The 15,802-nt window shown below is 48.1% G+C and overlaps 1 protein-coding gene across 7 annotated transcripts in view; it reads left to right on the plus strand.

The window, feature by feature from the left end:
- The window catches only part of TBL1X (transducin beta like 1 X-linked), a 227,179-nt gene that overhangs the window by 169,556 nt on the left and 41,821 nt on the right, over window positions 1–15,802 (plus strand). The window lies entirely within an intron of this gene.

Below are 15,802 nucleotides of genomic sequence, written 5' to 3' on the forward strand. Positions count from 1 at the left end.
GGGCCGGGTGCAGAGCAAGCAGCCAGCCGTTCAGTGCTCACACACCCAGCCTGTGGAATAGGAGAGCTCACAACACTCCTGTTCGGAGGCTTACGGGGGGGGAAGAGAGGGTTCTGGGCCGTCCCACTCCTGGGGTGGGAGGAGGCAGTGTGCTCTCCTTGCCCTTGACATTTCTGTTCACGTGAAATCAGACTGGAATTAAGATCAAGAGCAGTTGTGATAGATATGGTGAGGGGCGGGGGTGATTTGGGGTTCTTGGCCCCCAGCACAGGGCAGGCATTTATGGGCTGGTGTACACATATGGCGTGTATATATGGGGGTGGGGTGATTTGGTGTTCTTGGCCCCCAGCACAGGGAGCGTATTTACGGGCTGGTGTACACATATGGTGTGTATATACGGGGGTGGGGTGATTTGGGGTTCTTGGTCCCCAGCACGGGGAGGGCATGTATGGGCTGGTGTATACATACGGTGCGTATATATGGGCGTGGGGTGATTTGGGGTTCTTGGCAGCCAGCACAGGGAGGGTATTTATGGGCTGGTGTACACATATGGTGTGTATATACGGGGGTGGGGTGATTTGGGGTTCTTGGTCCCCAGCACGGGGAGGGCATGTATGGGCTGGTGTATACATATGGTGTATTTATGTGGGGCTGGGGTGATTTGGGGTTCTTGGCCCCCAGCACAGGGAGGGCGTTTATGGGCTGGTGTATACATATGGTACGTATATACGGGGGTGGGGTGATTTGGGGTTCTTGGCCCCCAGCACGGGGAGGGCATGTATGGGCTGGTGTACACATACGGTGCGTATATACGGGGGTGGGGTGATTTGGGGTTCTTGGCCCCCGGCACGGGGAGCGTACTTACGGGCTGGTGTACACATACGGCGTGTATATGTGGGGGTGGGGTGATGTGGTGGGGTGGCTTGCACAGAAATATATCGTCTCAGTGTTGTGGAGGACAGCAGTCTGACAGCAAGGTGTCAGCTGGCGTGGTTCCTTGTGAGGGCTGTGATGGAGTCCGTCCCAGCCTCTTTGCCAGCTCCTGGTGCTCTCCCGGGCGTCTTTGGCTTCTCCTTGGCTTGTAGGTGCATCATCCCCTGATACGTGCCTTCACCTTCACGTGGCGTCCTCCCTGTGTGCGTGTACCTCTCTGTCTAAATTTGTCAGGTTTCTCCTTTTGTAAAGACACAGTCGTATGGGATTAGGGGCTCCCGGTATTCCAGTACAACCTCATCTTAACTAATTACATCTGCAGTAACCCTGTTTCCAAATCACGTCACGTTCTGAGGAGTACTGGGGGGTAGGACTTCAACATATGAATTCGAGGGGACACAATTCAACCTATGACAGTTTGTTCTGTGCACATTTACGCTTTATACACTTGGTGTCGTGTTGTATATATTCTGCAACTTGATTTTTCAAGAAGGAAGCCGATTCCCAGGTCCCACTTGCCATAAACACACGTGCTAGGACTCAGGGTGAGCCCACTGTGGGGCCCTGGGACGGTCTCTTTCAGGGTCAGCCCAGAAGGGTGCGATGGGCAGGCCTTGCAGGCAAACCAAATGGCTCAATTCTGATTCTTGAACACATTATTTACCCATTGGAAAAATGGTTATCCTGGGGCTTCCCTGGTGGCGCAGTGGTTAAGAATCCACCTGCCAATTCAGGGGACACGGGTTCGAGCCCTGGTCCGGGAAGATCCGACACGCCATGGAGCGACTAAGCCCGTGCGCCACGACTACTGAGCCTGCGCTCTAGAGCCGCGAGCCACAACTACTGAGCCTGCGTGCTGCAACTGCTGAAGCCCGCAGCGCCTAGAGCTGGTGCTCCGCAACAAGAGAAGCCACCGCAGTGACAAGCCCGTGCGCCACAAGGAAGGGTAGCCCCCGTTCGCCGCAACTGGAGAATAGCCCACGCAGAGCAACAAAGACCCAATGCAGCCAAAAAATAAAATAAATAAATTAAAGGAAAAAAAAAGGTTATTCTGGGCAAAAGGGATGAAATACATCGGGCATGTAGCATGTTATAAATAAACCTCTCCTCACCCAAGCCTGGATCTCTCTTTCTGCCAGCGACCCCAGCTAGCATTATTCATGGAAAGTACACATTCTTTCTACATATACAGTCGAACATTTGGATTAGCTGTTGCCAGAACATAGTATAAAAAATTGATAAGCAAAACAAAATAGGCACTGCCTTACCCCTGTAAATCAGGGAAATCACCACCACTGCTCTGATAACCTTAACCTCAGAACTTAACCAGGGAGTCTCTCACCTGGAGTACAAGTGTTCCCCTAGCACTGATCTGATAGATTCCCAGAAACGATTGCAGATGAAAATCCCATGTACCACACCCTGTCTCCCTGTAGACTTCCAGCATTGAATTTGGGATTCTTTCCTTTTAGAAACACCTCCGCACAAAGATAGGATGAAGGCAAAAGCACGGTCAAAGTGTGTAAACAAATCACACGCTGAAATTCCCGTCCCTCTGTTTGTGAACATCAGGGTAAATGAAGGGTGTGAAAGAGAACTTTCGTGTAACCCAGAGTAAGGTTTCTCCCGGTGGTTGGTTCCTAGGGCCGTGGGGCAAGAGCGTTGCTGACCTCTTTGAATAAACACAGAAATCTCCATTCCTCCCCCAGAAAGGCGAAACTTCCTTTTTTGGTGTTGGTTTACATTTGTCTCACATTTGTTGATAAAGTTTCTGTAACCAGGCAACTGAGAAGGAGACTTGAGAAACAGCAATGTATAGAACTTCATCAACGCTGATTGTGTGTAACGTCTGCTGAACTGCTGTCCTAATTTGTCAGAGTCCCTAGAGAAAACCCCATAGGTTGAGTGAGGAGTTAAGAGATTACTCTGTGTTCCTCTGACGACTGACTCGAGTACCCCACGAGGACATGCTCAAAAGAAGAAATGCCTAATGTGTAAGTGTTCATTTTGGGGTTGTTCTACATGTTTATCTCAAATCTCAAGCTTTGGTTAAGCGTATATTTATTGAGCACCCACCAAGTGCAAAGAGCACCTTCTCCTTGGCCTGTTAATGTCTCCTTTCTAGTTTAAAAAAAAAAAGAAAAAGGAAAGAAGGAAAAAGGTGTCCTGATTAAGTATCGTGCTCTCTCTCCTCTACCACCATCAAACGCATTAAAGCTAAGTCCTGTGTTACGGTAGGTGATTCATTCCTCACCTCCTCCCAGCGTGGCTTCTCTACTAGAGGTTGCAAGTTCTCTGTTGTGAAGTCTTCAGTAGTCTTCATCCTCAGGTTGTGTGTAGAAGAAAGTGAGTGTGGAGGAGGAGGGAGATGGTCGATGGTGATGGATGACCCCGCAGTGAGGCAGACCCCTGGTTCTCTGGTAGATCTGCCCATCACCTCACAACCAGGAATAGACTCAAGAGTGTTCCACCCCACCTCGAGGGACAAGTTCCCTGCAACCATGGGTGCTCCTGGTCCTGCCACCTGAGCTGATGCAGAGAGTCCTGCACTAAAAGTATCACATATCAGGTAGGATGCTTTCGGCTGCAAGTAAGATAATCCCCGACAGAACATTTATCCCCCCAGATAGCAGGAAGGCAGGGTATTGAAATGATACTTTCCTGAAAGTGTTGTGCAAATCCACATCTCATCTTTGCAAACTCAGGAAAGAATCTTGAAAATGGACTTGTTTTGTTTTTCTGCCCTCAAGAGGCAGAGTTCGTATCATCTTGGAGTCTTCTCTGACCTTCATCCAGCTGTATATATATTCCACAGCCTTTTCCTTAAAGGCTTGCTGTCACTGTTGCTTGTCTGAAGCAAGGGCCATGCCCGTAGAAAGCACTCCCTAAGTACTGTTGATTTGTGACATCTCACAGTGGCGCTTCATGGCAGCCTGGTAAGTGAAACTGGTTAGTAAGCAAGGCTTTTCAACTCAGCAGGAGGAGATTTTGACCAGCTCTGGCACCAAAGTGGCTCAGTTGGTTTTTGCGTGAGTTACGGTAGTCCGGTTTTGAGGGCTAGGAGTTGGTTTTTGCGTGAGTTACGGTAGTCCGGTTTTGAGGGCTAGGAGTCTGTTGGCCTCTGCCTTGCAGGGGTTAATCGTGTGGTCAGTTCTGCCGTCTGGGCAGTTTTTAAGAAGCAGATCGTGGCAGAGCGTCTGTGCCACGCAGCCCATAAGTTCCCTTCATGGTCCGAGCAAAGGCTCACTGCCCAACACCCATAGAAGCCAATAATACTGTGTCACCAGCTCTTGAGAGAAGAAGGAGGTCTTTTGCGAGGTCAACCCGCAAGGAGACAAGGGGCAGGACTCACATCTGTCTCCCTGATCCAGGGTTTGGGGCAAAACTCAAAGGGTTGGGGGAGTTTTGAACTTGGAAGCTGACTGGCTAGTCTCCACAGTCAGTCCATACAAGCTACTCGCACCGCTGGAAGCCAGGTTTTTCCTTATTGAAGGGTCTCTCGCTTCATGAAGGGCTCTGGTGGCAACATGTCTATTCTCTGAGTTCCACAGACTGAAGATTCTTGGTTCCAGGGTCATCCTGGAGATGGGTTCTCGTCTTGTGCCGACACAGGGCTGTCTCTGTAAAATAACTCCAGGTTTGATCAGTCAACAGCCTGTTTAAGAAGGCAGAACCAGTTTGAGCTGGTCGGCATTTTACGTGCTCTTTCGCTGTGGATGCGTGTCGGCCTGCCCGGGCTTCTGCCAGCAGCTCCTGCAAATGCTGGGCGAATCGTGAGTTCTTCCCCGCTCCTCTTTGTGAATACAGCAGAGGAGCCCAGCGTCGGTATGAAAAGTGAGGGCATGCGATAAGTGAGTCTCTGTAAGCATAGTAAATATTTCCTCTGGGGCCTCATCCTCAAACCTCAGTTATAAAGAAAAATGGTTCTCCCAGATCCAGTGGGGCAGGGACCCAGTGGACGCTAGCGTTGGTGGCAGGCAGCTCTTTACACAACCAGGGAGGTTACCCGCCAGGAGTTGCCTAAGGCTCTGGTGAAGGAGCTGAATGAACGGGTTTGGAGATCTGTCACGAACAAGCCCGAGTGTCTTTGTTATGTCGTGTGCACAGGACCAGCTCCGTGACAGATGGAGGGAAAGATGGTCTCATATGGAGTTGGGTCAGTGTCACCATTAATTCTGGGAAGGAGAGAAGGTCTGGGGGTTTGGGGCCAGATTCTCCGTGACGTTAAATGATGACAAGACCTTTTTCTCATTCATCTCAGTTGGCAGCCTTGGAGAAGACAGACATGACCTTTCCTTGTTAGTTGTGGCTGCTTCTTCTCCCCTCCCCACCCTCATCTGTAACATCTTTTTCTTTTTCTTTCTTTCTTTCTTTTTTTTTTAATGTAAGGTATAATTTTCATGCCATAAAATTCACCCTTTTTGGAGTACAGATTTGCAGCGTTTGCCAAACGTTTACAGTTGTGTAACCACCAGCACAATCAAGATGCGGAACAGTTCCATCACCCCAAAAAGTCCCCCGTGGCCCTTACCCCCACTACAGCCCATGGCAGGCACCGCTCTATTTCCTGTCCCTGTAGTTTTGCCTCTGCAAGAATGTCTTAGGAGTGGAATCTTACAGCAGGGAACCTTGACAGTCTGGCGTCTCTCGGTGCGTTTGACGTTCGTTCACACTGGTGCGTACATCAGTAGTTCCTTCTTTTTTTTTTTTTTTTTAATTAATTAATTTATTTATTTATTTATTTTTGGCTGTGTTGGGTCTTCGTTTCTGTGTGAGGGCTTTCTCTAGTTGTGGCAAGCGGGGGCCACTCTTCATCGCGGTGCGCGGGCCTCTCACTATCGCGGCCTCTCTTGTTGCGGAGCACAGGCTCCAGACGCGCAGGCTCAGTAGTTGTGGCTCACGGGCGTAGTTGCTCCGCGGCATGTGGGATCCTCCCAGACCAGGGCTCGAACCCGTGTCCCCTGCATTGGCAGGCAGACTCCCAACCACTGCGCCACCAGGGAAGCCCAGTAGTTCCTTCTTTATTGCTACGTCATACTCCATTTTGGGGGTGCAGGGCAGTTAGTCCTTTGTCCTGTGTGAGAACATTTGAGTTGTCCCCAGGTTTTGACGATTACAGCTAAGGCTGCTACACACGTTCGCATACAGGCTTTTGTTGTACGTGGGTTTTAATTTCTCTTGGGTTGGTATCTGGGAGTGGGATCGCTCGGCCGTGTGACAAGTGTGGGTCCAGTTTATCAGAAGCCACCACATCCTCTGCAGTCTCACTCGGCAGCAAGGCACTTCACAACCATCCGTGGTTTTATAGATTCGAGTTGTGGAGCTAATTGGTGCCTGGGGCGCAGGACATGTTGGAAAGTAAGTAAAAGGACACTGTCCCCGCAGATATATCTACAGGATACTGATGAAGTTTTACGCTTCCTCTTAGGGTTTAAAATTAGCCTTCATGAACGTGTGCCGGGGTCACGGTTTCCACAGATCTGCTGAGTGAGAGAACATCCGCCCATGCACACCCATCCCTCCTTCAGCAGTGCACCTTTCTGCAGGAAACTAGGAAGCTCTGCAGCCTAGCCAGCCCTCCAGTGGGTAAGACCAAGCCTGTGGGCAGGACATATGTCCGTCTGGGCCGGCTTCCAGGTAGACAGCAGGATTCCCGCCGGCAGGGCCCCAGGTAGGGCAGATGCTAAAACTTTCCATGCATTGATTTGACTACACACCCAAGGTATTAACGTCATCGAAACTTGGGGAAGTGTTTCTCTACTGCGAGTTTTGTGACTGACATTTGCACACCATGAAGAACAGACAGAGGCTTAATCAAAACCACTTGACGACTGTGGTGGTAACTGTAACAGTGAACAAGAAACACAAGTGAGAAGTTGGTTCCCTCATGTTTTGTCAGGTGCGGGTGTGTTACCAGGCTGCGTGTCCCCAGTGGCTGTCGTTTTTAACATTTTAGACAGTAAAAGGAGCTTATCGTTATGATAGATGGTAGAAATTCATTTATCGTATATCACAGATCAGCAGGATGGTGAACTTCTTTCTTCATTGTGGAGATTTAAAGACTTTCGAGTAGGATTGAAAACTCCTCATACGCTGGAATTTACTTTCTGATCTGTCATGATTCACGGTTGAGAGGCCAATCTATTACACATATGTATTGCCTAGATTAGCATTGCCGTATGTGCCTTATTCTGAGAGGAACATCAGTGGTTTTCAAAAGTAAAAGTCTACCCACTAGGCAGGTACCATTTTCCTAAAGAGCCGCGATACCTGCACTCACATGACTGGCCAGGTAGAATCAACCATGTTTCCTTTGATTTACATAATGTACATGTATATTACATAATATACATAGTTATGTGTTACGTATCATCCTTGCAAATAAGGAGGAGCAGGAAATACTAGGTAGCCAGGCTCTAAAAGTTTTAAACAGAACTTAGATGACGTTTCTCATTCATTTCAAGGAGCTTCTGTTAGGAGAGAAATAACACACATCTGACTGCGAGGGTGAAGAGGTCCCCTCTGAAAAAGCCCCAGGTGACTTGGGGCCTGTGAACGAGTGTGTCTTAATCCAACCATCCCGGATTCAAGAAGGGTTCCTGGGAGTTTCAGTCCAGCAGTAGAGCAAACACTTCTCTGAGGCCATTTATACTCTGAGCGGGGAGCGGTCAGTCATGTCAGAAATCACCGATACCCTTCTGCCGGCCTCTGGTTTAATTATATTAGAATCTCTGCTCAACTAAAGATGGAGCAGTTTGCATTAAGTGTCCTGTCTGTCCCCAGCTCCTCATCTCAGATTTGTGAGCTGCTGTAGTAGGAGGGGTGATGTGTTGGAGAACCCAATGGAAAAGATGAGCTTCAGCCTTGAGGGGGCGGTAAAATGTTCTTTAAAAAAATCACAGTGGAAGCAACCCAGCGTCCATGGACAGATGAGAGGGAAACACAGTGTGGTGCTTCCGTTCGGTGGGGTGTTACTCGGCCTTGTGAAGCAAGGGAGCTCGGACCCGTGCTGCCACGGGGATGGACCTGGAGGGCCCTGTACTCAGTGAAGTAAGCCCGTCACGGAAGGCAGATACTGTGCGATTCCACTTATACGAGGTCCCTGGAGGAGTCACATCCGTACAGACGGAAAGGTGGGTGCCAGCAGGTGAAGGACGGAATGGGGAGTTCGTGTGGGATGCGGGTAGAGTCTCCGTTTGGGCAGGTGAACAGGTTCTGGAGATGGACGGTGAGAATGGTTGCACAACAGTGTGAATGTGCTTCATGCCACTGAACTGGACACTTTAAATAGGTAGAACGGTGCATTTATATCATGTATATTTCAACCACAACTTTTAAATAAATCACAGTATTATAGGTAAGTTTTGTGTATAGATTATTTCAGAGTTTGGAAAATATGTCTTAAAAGGAAGATAAGAAACCACTTAAATTCCACAGTAACATTATTAACTTTTGACATTATTAAATAAATTAAATAACTTTTAAGTTATTAAACAAGTTATTTAATAAGTTAAATAACTTTTAACATTATTAAAGGCTTTTTAATAGAACTGTGCAGCATTTGGGGTGAGTCCTTGGCACACATAGTGTCATTTTTAAGCTAGGTTGGTATCCTACAAAAATCTGGTTATTTTTTAAAAATAATACTGAAAACAGCTTTTTTTGCAACAGCAGTATACTGGAGATTTCCCAAATGTCTGTGATTGGCTAAACAAATTGTGGTATGTCCATATCCCAGAGTCCCACTCAGCAATAAGTGGGAACGAATTATTGATACATGACACAGCCTGGGTGAGCCTCCAAGGAGATGTGCTGGAAAAAACAAGCCATCGTCAAAGGCCGCAGACTGTACGGTTGCTTTTGTAGAGCGCTCTGAAAATGGCAGGACTGCAGAGATGGCTGCCGGGGGTCGGGTGCGGTGGTCCACCTGCACAGGGCTGCTTTGGGGGAGTTCTTTTGTGCTGATGAAAGAGTTCTGCGTCTTGACCGCAGAGGTGATCACACACGGACACGTAGGATAAAATTATACACGCTACGTGCATAAGTGATGCGCGTGCACACGCGCAGATCAGAAATGGCAGAAACTGAAGAAGGTTTGCAGTCAGGTGACCGGTCAGCTGGATGTAACTTCTTGGTTTTGATATTGTCCTAGGGCGAGATAAGATGTCACCGTTGGGGGAGGCGGGGCGAAAGGCACACAGGACTCCACTATTTTCACAACTCCCTGTCAGTCCGTGATAATCTTGAAATTATTAAACAAAAAAATTAAACAGCAGTGATAATTTTGCACTTCCATGGTCTGCAGAGCTGTGTGTGTGTGTGTGTGTGTGTGAGAGAGAGAGAGACAGAAAGGTCAGTGATACAACCGAGGCCGAGACATTATAATTAGAATTTGCAGGTCATTAGCCATTGTGCAGGCCTAGGTTTTGATGGGGTGTCTATTTTACTTGGATTCGAGTAATAGCTGTATTAACTAAGAAGTGGATAGCCACACTAACCTTCTGGGGCTTTTGGAAACAGAAAAAATGATGAAAAGTCATCTGAAGGTGAACAGCAGTTGTCATGTATACATAGCACAAATTTTTGCTTCCTTGGGAACTCAGCAAACTCAGGTGTGCGTCGTATGCCGTGCTCACCTGGCCGTCTCCTCCTGGGTAATTGTCATGAGAAGCAATTCCGCATTTGATTGGGACCATAGGTGCTGGACGGGCTGTATTTTTACGGGGAGGATAAAAGTCTATGCAGTGTTCTTCCCCACCCCTTTTCCTGTGTTGTACGAGGTTTTTAAATATCCCCTTATGGTCTTTAGCTTGAAGAATTCTACTAGGTGGGCAGAGTTGAGGGTCTTAATCTCTGGAGATACTCTGAATGTCCACAAGAGCATGCATTATCAAAAGACTGTCAGCCTGTCCTGACAGGAAAGAGCCAGGGTTTCTCAGCCTCAGCACTGTTGACATTTGGGGCAGGTCGTTCTTTGCGGTGCGGCTGTCCGGCTGTCCAGTATCGCTGTCCGGTATCGGTATCGTAGGTTGTTAAACCGCATCCCTGGGTCTCCACCCACTGGATGACAGCAACGCTTCCCCACCCTCCTATGTTACAGCCAAAAATGTCTCCACTTTGCCAAATGTCCCCTGGAGGGCAGAATCACCTCCAGTTGAGAACCACTGATACACATCCTTGAGTTGTGGGATGTTTTTTTCTTCCAGTTAGTTTTTATTGGAAAGTGGGGTTGTAATGGGTTTCTCATTTTCTCACTCTTATCATCTTCTTGGGCTGCATTTTGATTCCTTCTGCTGCAGAACTCAAGTAGCCTTTAACAGTGAGCATAATGCAGTCCCTGTTTTTATTAAATTTTTCCAGAGTATTTTTCCCCTCGAGGAAGAGGGAAGTCTGCCAGCACCGTTCTCTAGCAGATAATAAAATAATTGGGAGTAGCAGTCTTCAGTCTGGGTTTTGTTTTTGTTTTGGGGGGGTGGTTTGGACTCCCAGTGAGGAGGTTAGATAACCAGGAAAAGGGTGTTCCTCTTAATATTTTTGAATAATTGCATCTCCAAAAATAATTAAGCGGCACTGCCCTCTGTAATCCCAGCAGCTGACAAATCACCCGGTAGGCTCCGCTGTGTTTCCTGGGACCATGGAATGCCTTCTTATGCAAGACACGTTTCCCCGGATTCAGGAAGTCGTTTTAATGGTTCAGCTATCTTAATTTAAACACAAGTTCAGGGCTTATTGTTCAGCTGAGTCTCTAAAAATATTTTTGACTGCAGTGGCTCTTTTACATTGCTAATGTTGTCCCTATTTAGAAAGAGAATCTTTATGAAACGGTAAAGGCAAGCATTTCTCTGAGGTAATGGTAGCCTTTGCTTTAGAAATCATAAAGGAAAATATTAGTTTCATCAAATAGTAAATCAGGAAGACCTGAATAGTCTGTCCATATGAGTAGAGGATGAAAGGACCTTTAAAATCATGTGAGGGACTTCCCTGGCGGTCCAGTGGTTAGGACTCGGCGCTTTCACTGCCGGGGCCTGGGTTCGATCCCTGGTGGGGGAACTAAGATCCCGCAAGCCGCCTGGCCAAAATAAAAAAATAAAATAAAATAAAACAGTAATCATGTACACCAGTAATGTCTCATGTCCTCATGTTTTCCAGTAGAGGGAAGCAGTGCCTTTTTGGTGGTTTGTTGGCTGCGCCTCAGGCGCTATGGTTTGCTAGAAGGATTCACAGAATTTAGTAACTGTCACACTCAGTGGATTACAGCACAAAGGTACAGGTTATAATGTACTGCATGGTGCTCTCACTGAAGTGGACACAGGTTAATTGTGTGAGGCCACGCCTGTGTTAAGTAGCCTGTTGTGTAACTCTTCCACAGTGTATATCTGTGTGTCAAAGCATCACAGTGTACACCTCACATTTACCCATTGGTATATGTCAATTATACCTTAGGAAGGCTGGAGAAAAAAGATACAGATCAACCAAAGTCAATCCTATGTCTCCATTTCTGTTATGGTCCTCTTAATTGTAGTATAATTGGGTTTATATTTTGTTTGTTCAAATGTCTTGTTTATGCAATATCTGATAGTACCCTTTATTTTGAATTGATAGCTTCAACTTTTCTCCATTAAAATTTAATCAAGGGGCTTCCCTGGTGGCACAGTGGTTAAGAATCTGCCTGCCAATGCAGGGGACACAGGTTCGAGCCCTGGTCCGGGAAGATCCTGCGTGCCGCGGAGCAACTAAGCCCGTGCACCACAACTACTGAGCCCACGTGCCACAGCTACTGAGCCCATGTGCCACAACTACTAAAGCCCGCGTGCCTAGAGCCCGTGCTCCACAAGAAGAGAAGCCACTGCGAAGAGTAGCCCCTGCTCGCCGCAACTAGAGAAAGCCCACACGCAGCAACAAAGACCCAACGCAGGCAAAAATAAATAAATAAAAATAAAATAAATAAATTTACTTTTAAAAATCAATACACCCGCCCCCGCCCCCCCCAACAAAAAGATACAGATTACAATCAGCCAAGGGAAAAGGTGCATGGGGTGCAGTCCAGGAGAGCCAGGCACACGCTTGGCAGGTGTCCTGTCCTGGTGGAGGGACCTGATGGCACCTAGTTCTCCCAGCAGCGTGTACAATGACACACGTGCAGTGTTGCTAGCCGCCCGAGCTGTGGCGTCCAGGTTTTTATCAGACGCAGTCATGTGGGCCTGCAGCACCTGCTGGGGGGACAGAAGGAGGACCTGGACAGACCCTGGCTGCGTCCATCCTGCCCCAGTCCAGTCCAGGCTGTGGTTGCATATCTGTCATTTATGCATTTGTGAGTATGTGTTTACCTCACTTTTAAAAAATCACTTCAAAAAATGTAGGGGTGGATAAGTAGCTGGAGAATGTGATACCCATGCCTCTTATGTAGCAAAGAGTAAAGCACCCCCCAGGAGAGCTTTGTGGCATCACTAATGCACACTTCTCCTCCAGCGAAGCCTGCCCACGTTCCCTTTGCAGAGCACAGTCTGCAGAGGGGCTGAGCCTCCCCTTACGCTGTGCACGGGCGTCGGAAGGAACCTGTGCTATGAGAATCGTCTCATCACAGACCCTCTTGTAGCGGTGCTAGTTGCCAGCGAACTCCTCTTCATTCGGAAGGAGTGTTTTCCTGAACTGCTCTTTGGGTTTGATGGTAACCACTTGGAGTAGCAGAACGGAACCTTGGGGGAGTTGCTCTTTGTACGTCCCAGAGGTTCACAATCATCCCAGTTCCCGTGCAGTTCTGGTTGTGCAGTCTTTTCTAAGTTTACTGCTCTTATTTCTATGTGTGTAAAAGCTCGGATTCAAGACTTGCCATTCTTGTGCTCATTAATTTGTCGGGGGTGGGGGGGAAGCAATTAGAATGCAAATCACTTGAAAACCAGTTGAGTGTTTCGAAGTTACAGTTGTTTAAATACGTGTCTTGCTCAATATAGCCAAACAGTTTCCATTGGTATTGCCATTAGAGAGAGGTTAGATGCTGTTGAAGATGCCCTTAAGTCTTATTATACCATTGTTTCCTACTTTAAAGGTTAGTGATGATATGAAAAAACCTAAGATGGTTCCTGTTTCCTTTTTTTAGCGAAGACGAAATAACCACTTACCAAGGTGCCTGTTTCCAAAGTTCATACACCGTTACATTTAAGATCTGCCTGCTCTGAAATTCTAATGTGACCTTAAAAGTGTCCGGCTTTGATGTATTTTATTTCCTGCCAGTTTCAGTTCCCTTTCTTCCTTCCAGACTGAAGAGCCAGTCATCTGGACTGTCAGACACAACACTGTCCTTTTTCTCCCAAGTTTCTATATGTTGCTCTACTGATGTCTCCACCACCCACTTCTTAAATGCCACTGTCCCCAAGGTGACATCCTTTTCTTTCCCTCCCACGTCTAGGTCTGTGGCCAGTGTGCTGTTCCTTCTGCAAGCCTAGGTGTCCATCCTAGCCTCTCCACTCACCCCCAGTCTGGGTGTCCATCCCTAACCTCTCTGATCCCCCAGTCTGAGGGTCCATCCCTAACCTCTCTGATCCCCAGTCTGGGTGTCCATCCCTAGCCTCTCTGATCCCCCAGTCTAGGTGTCCATACCTAACCTCTCTGATTCCCCAGTCTAGGTGTCTATCCCTAACCTCTCTGATTCCCCCAGTCTAGGTGTCCATCCCTAACCTTTCTGATTCCCCCAGTCTAGGTGTCCATCCCTAACCTCTCTGATTCCCCCAGTCTAGGTGTCCATCCCTAACCTCTCTGATCCCCCAGTCTGGGGGTCCAACCCTAACCTCTCTGATCCCCCAGTCTGTGGGTCCATCCCTAACCCCTCTGATCACCCAGTCTGGGTGTCCATCCCAAACCTCTCTGATCCCGCAGTCTGGGGGTCCATCCCTAGCCTCTCTGATCCCCTAGTCTGGGGGTCCATCCCTAACCTCTCTGATCCCCCAGTCTGGGGGTCCATCCCTAACCTCTCTGATCCCCCAGTCTGGGGGTCCATCCCTAACCTCTCTGATCCCCCAGTCTGGGGGTCCATCCCTAACCTCTCTGATCCCCCAGCCTGGGGGTCCATCCCTAACCTCTCTGATCCCCCAGTCTGGGGGTCCATCCCTAACCTCTCTGATCCCCCAGCCTGGGGGTCCATCCCTAACCTCTCTGATCCCCCAGTCTGGGGGTCCATCCCTAACCTCTCTGATCCCCCAGTCTGGGGGTCCATCCCTAACCTCTCTGATCCCCCAGTCTGGGGGTCCATCCCTAACCTCTCTGATCCCCCAGTCTGTGGGTCCATCCCTAACCTCTCTGATCCTCCAGTCTGGGGGTCCATCCCTAACCTCTCTGATCCCCCAGTCTGGGGGTCCATCCCTAACCTCTCTGATCCCCCAGTCTGGGGGTCCATCCCTAACCTCTCTGATCCCCCAGTCTGGGTGTCCATCCCTAACCTCTCTGATCCCCTAGTCTGTGGGTCCATCCCTAACCCCTCTGATCCCCCAGTCTGGGTATCTACCTCCAGCCACTCTGTTGCCTTCCATACTGCTGTTTTGGATGTATATCTCCCAAGCATTCTTTAACATAATTCCACACTTAATACCATTGCCGTTTCCTGACCACTGTCGCTCGCTGCAAAGAAAAGCTTCCTCTGTCCCGTAATCGTATCGCGGTTGAATGTGAAAACATCAGAATCATGTTCAAATATTCCTTGTCCATTGTATCTTTCCTACTGTCTCCATCAGCTGGGTACTCCCCATATCTTGTTAGTGCTGCATCTTTCCCCATTGTCACTGCTTTGCCTTAGTGACAGTAGCTCCCATTGATTGAACACGTGCTGTGTGCCAGGCATGATTCTCAGTACTTGACCAATAAAACTATTACCCCTAAGAAGTAGGTACAGCTGCCGCTATCGTTGACAGATGAGAAACCCAAGGCGTTGAGAAGGTAGCCACTTGCCCAGGTCACACTGCCAGGAAGTCAGAGAGCTAGGATTCAGAACAGGCCATCTAGCTCTGGAACCTTCTACTTAAGTGATTTTTCTTGACTCTTTTTTTTAAAATTTATTTTATTTATTTATTTTTGGCTGCCTTGGGTCTTTGTTACTGCGCGCGGGCTTTCTCTAGTTGGGGTGAGCAAGGGCTACTCTTGGTTGCGGTGCGCGGGCCTCTTGTGCGGTCGCTTTTCTTGTTGGAGAACACGGGCTCTAGACACGCGGGCTTCAGTAGTTGTGGCTCGCGGGCTCTAGAGCGCAGGCTCAGTAGTTGTGGCGCACGGGCTTAGTTACTCTGCGGCATGAGGGATCTTCCCGGACCAGCGCTCGAACCCGTGTCCCCTGCATTGGCAGGCGGATTCTTAACCACTGCGCCACCAGGGAAGCCCTTTCTTGACTCTTAATGTGGTGAAATTGTTGACTTATCTTTCGACATTAAAGCCTGCATTCCTGGAATAAACCCCACGTGGCCTGGACATTTTGTCCTCTTCATATATATCACTGAATTCCATTTGTTAGTTCTGTGTCTGGTATATTTGAGTCTGTTTTATCAAGAGAAATTAGGCTGTGATGTTCCTTTTTGGATGTTCTCATCAGGTTTGGATCTTAGGGTTTTACTGGCCTCATAAAGCAAGTTGAGGGATCAAAAACTGCTTTCCTAAGCACCTGTTGGTCCCATCGCCTAGTTTAGGTCTCTCGCCTGGATTAGTTGGAGGAATCTTTCTGTAAAAGATAGTATTTTAGTCTCTGTCACAACTAGTCATTTCTGTCTTTGTAATGCAAAAGCAGCCATCAAAAATACATAGACACATGAGAGTAGCTGTGTTTCAATAAAACTTTATTTGCAAAGACAGGCAAGGGAACAGATTTGGCTCAGAGGATATAGTTTGCAGACTC

Source organism: Eschrichtius robustus, chromosome X (assembly GCF_028021215.1).
Source record: "Eschrichtius robustus isolate mEscRob2 chromosome X, mEscRob2.pri, whole genome shotgun sequence".
In the NCBI taxonomy this organism is placed as follows: Eukaryota; Metazoa; Chordata; class Mammalia; order Artiodactyla; family Eschrichtiidae; genus Eschrichtius; species Eschrichtius robustus.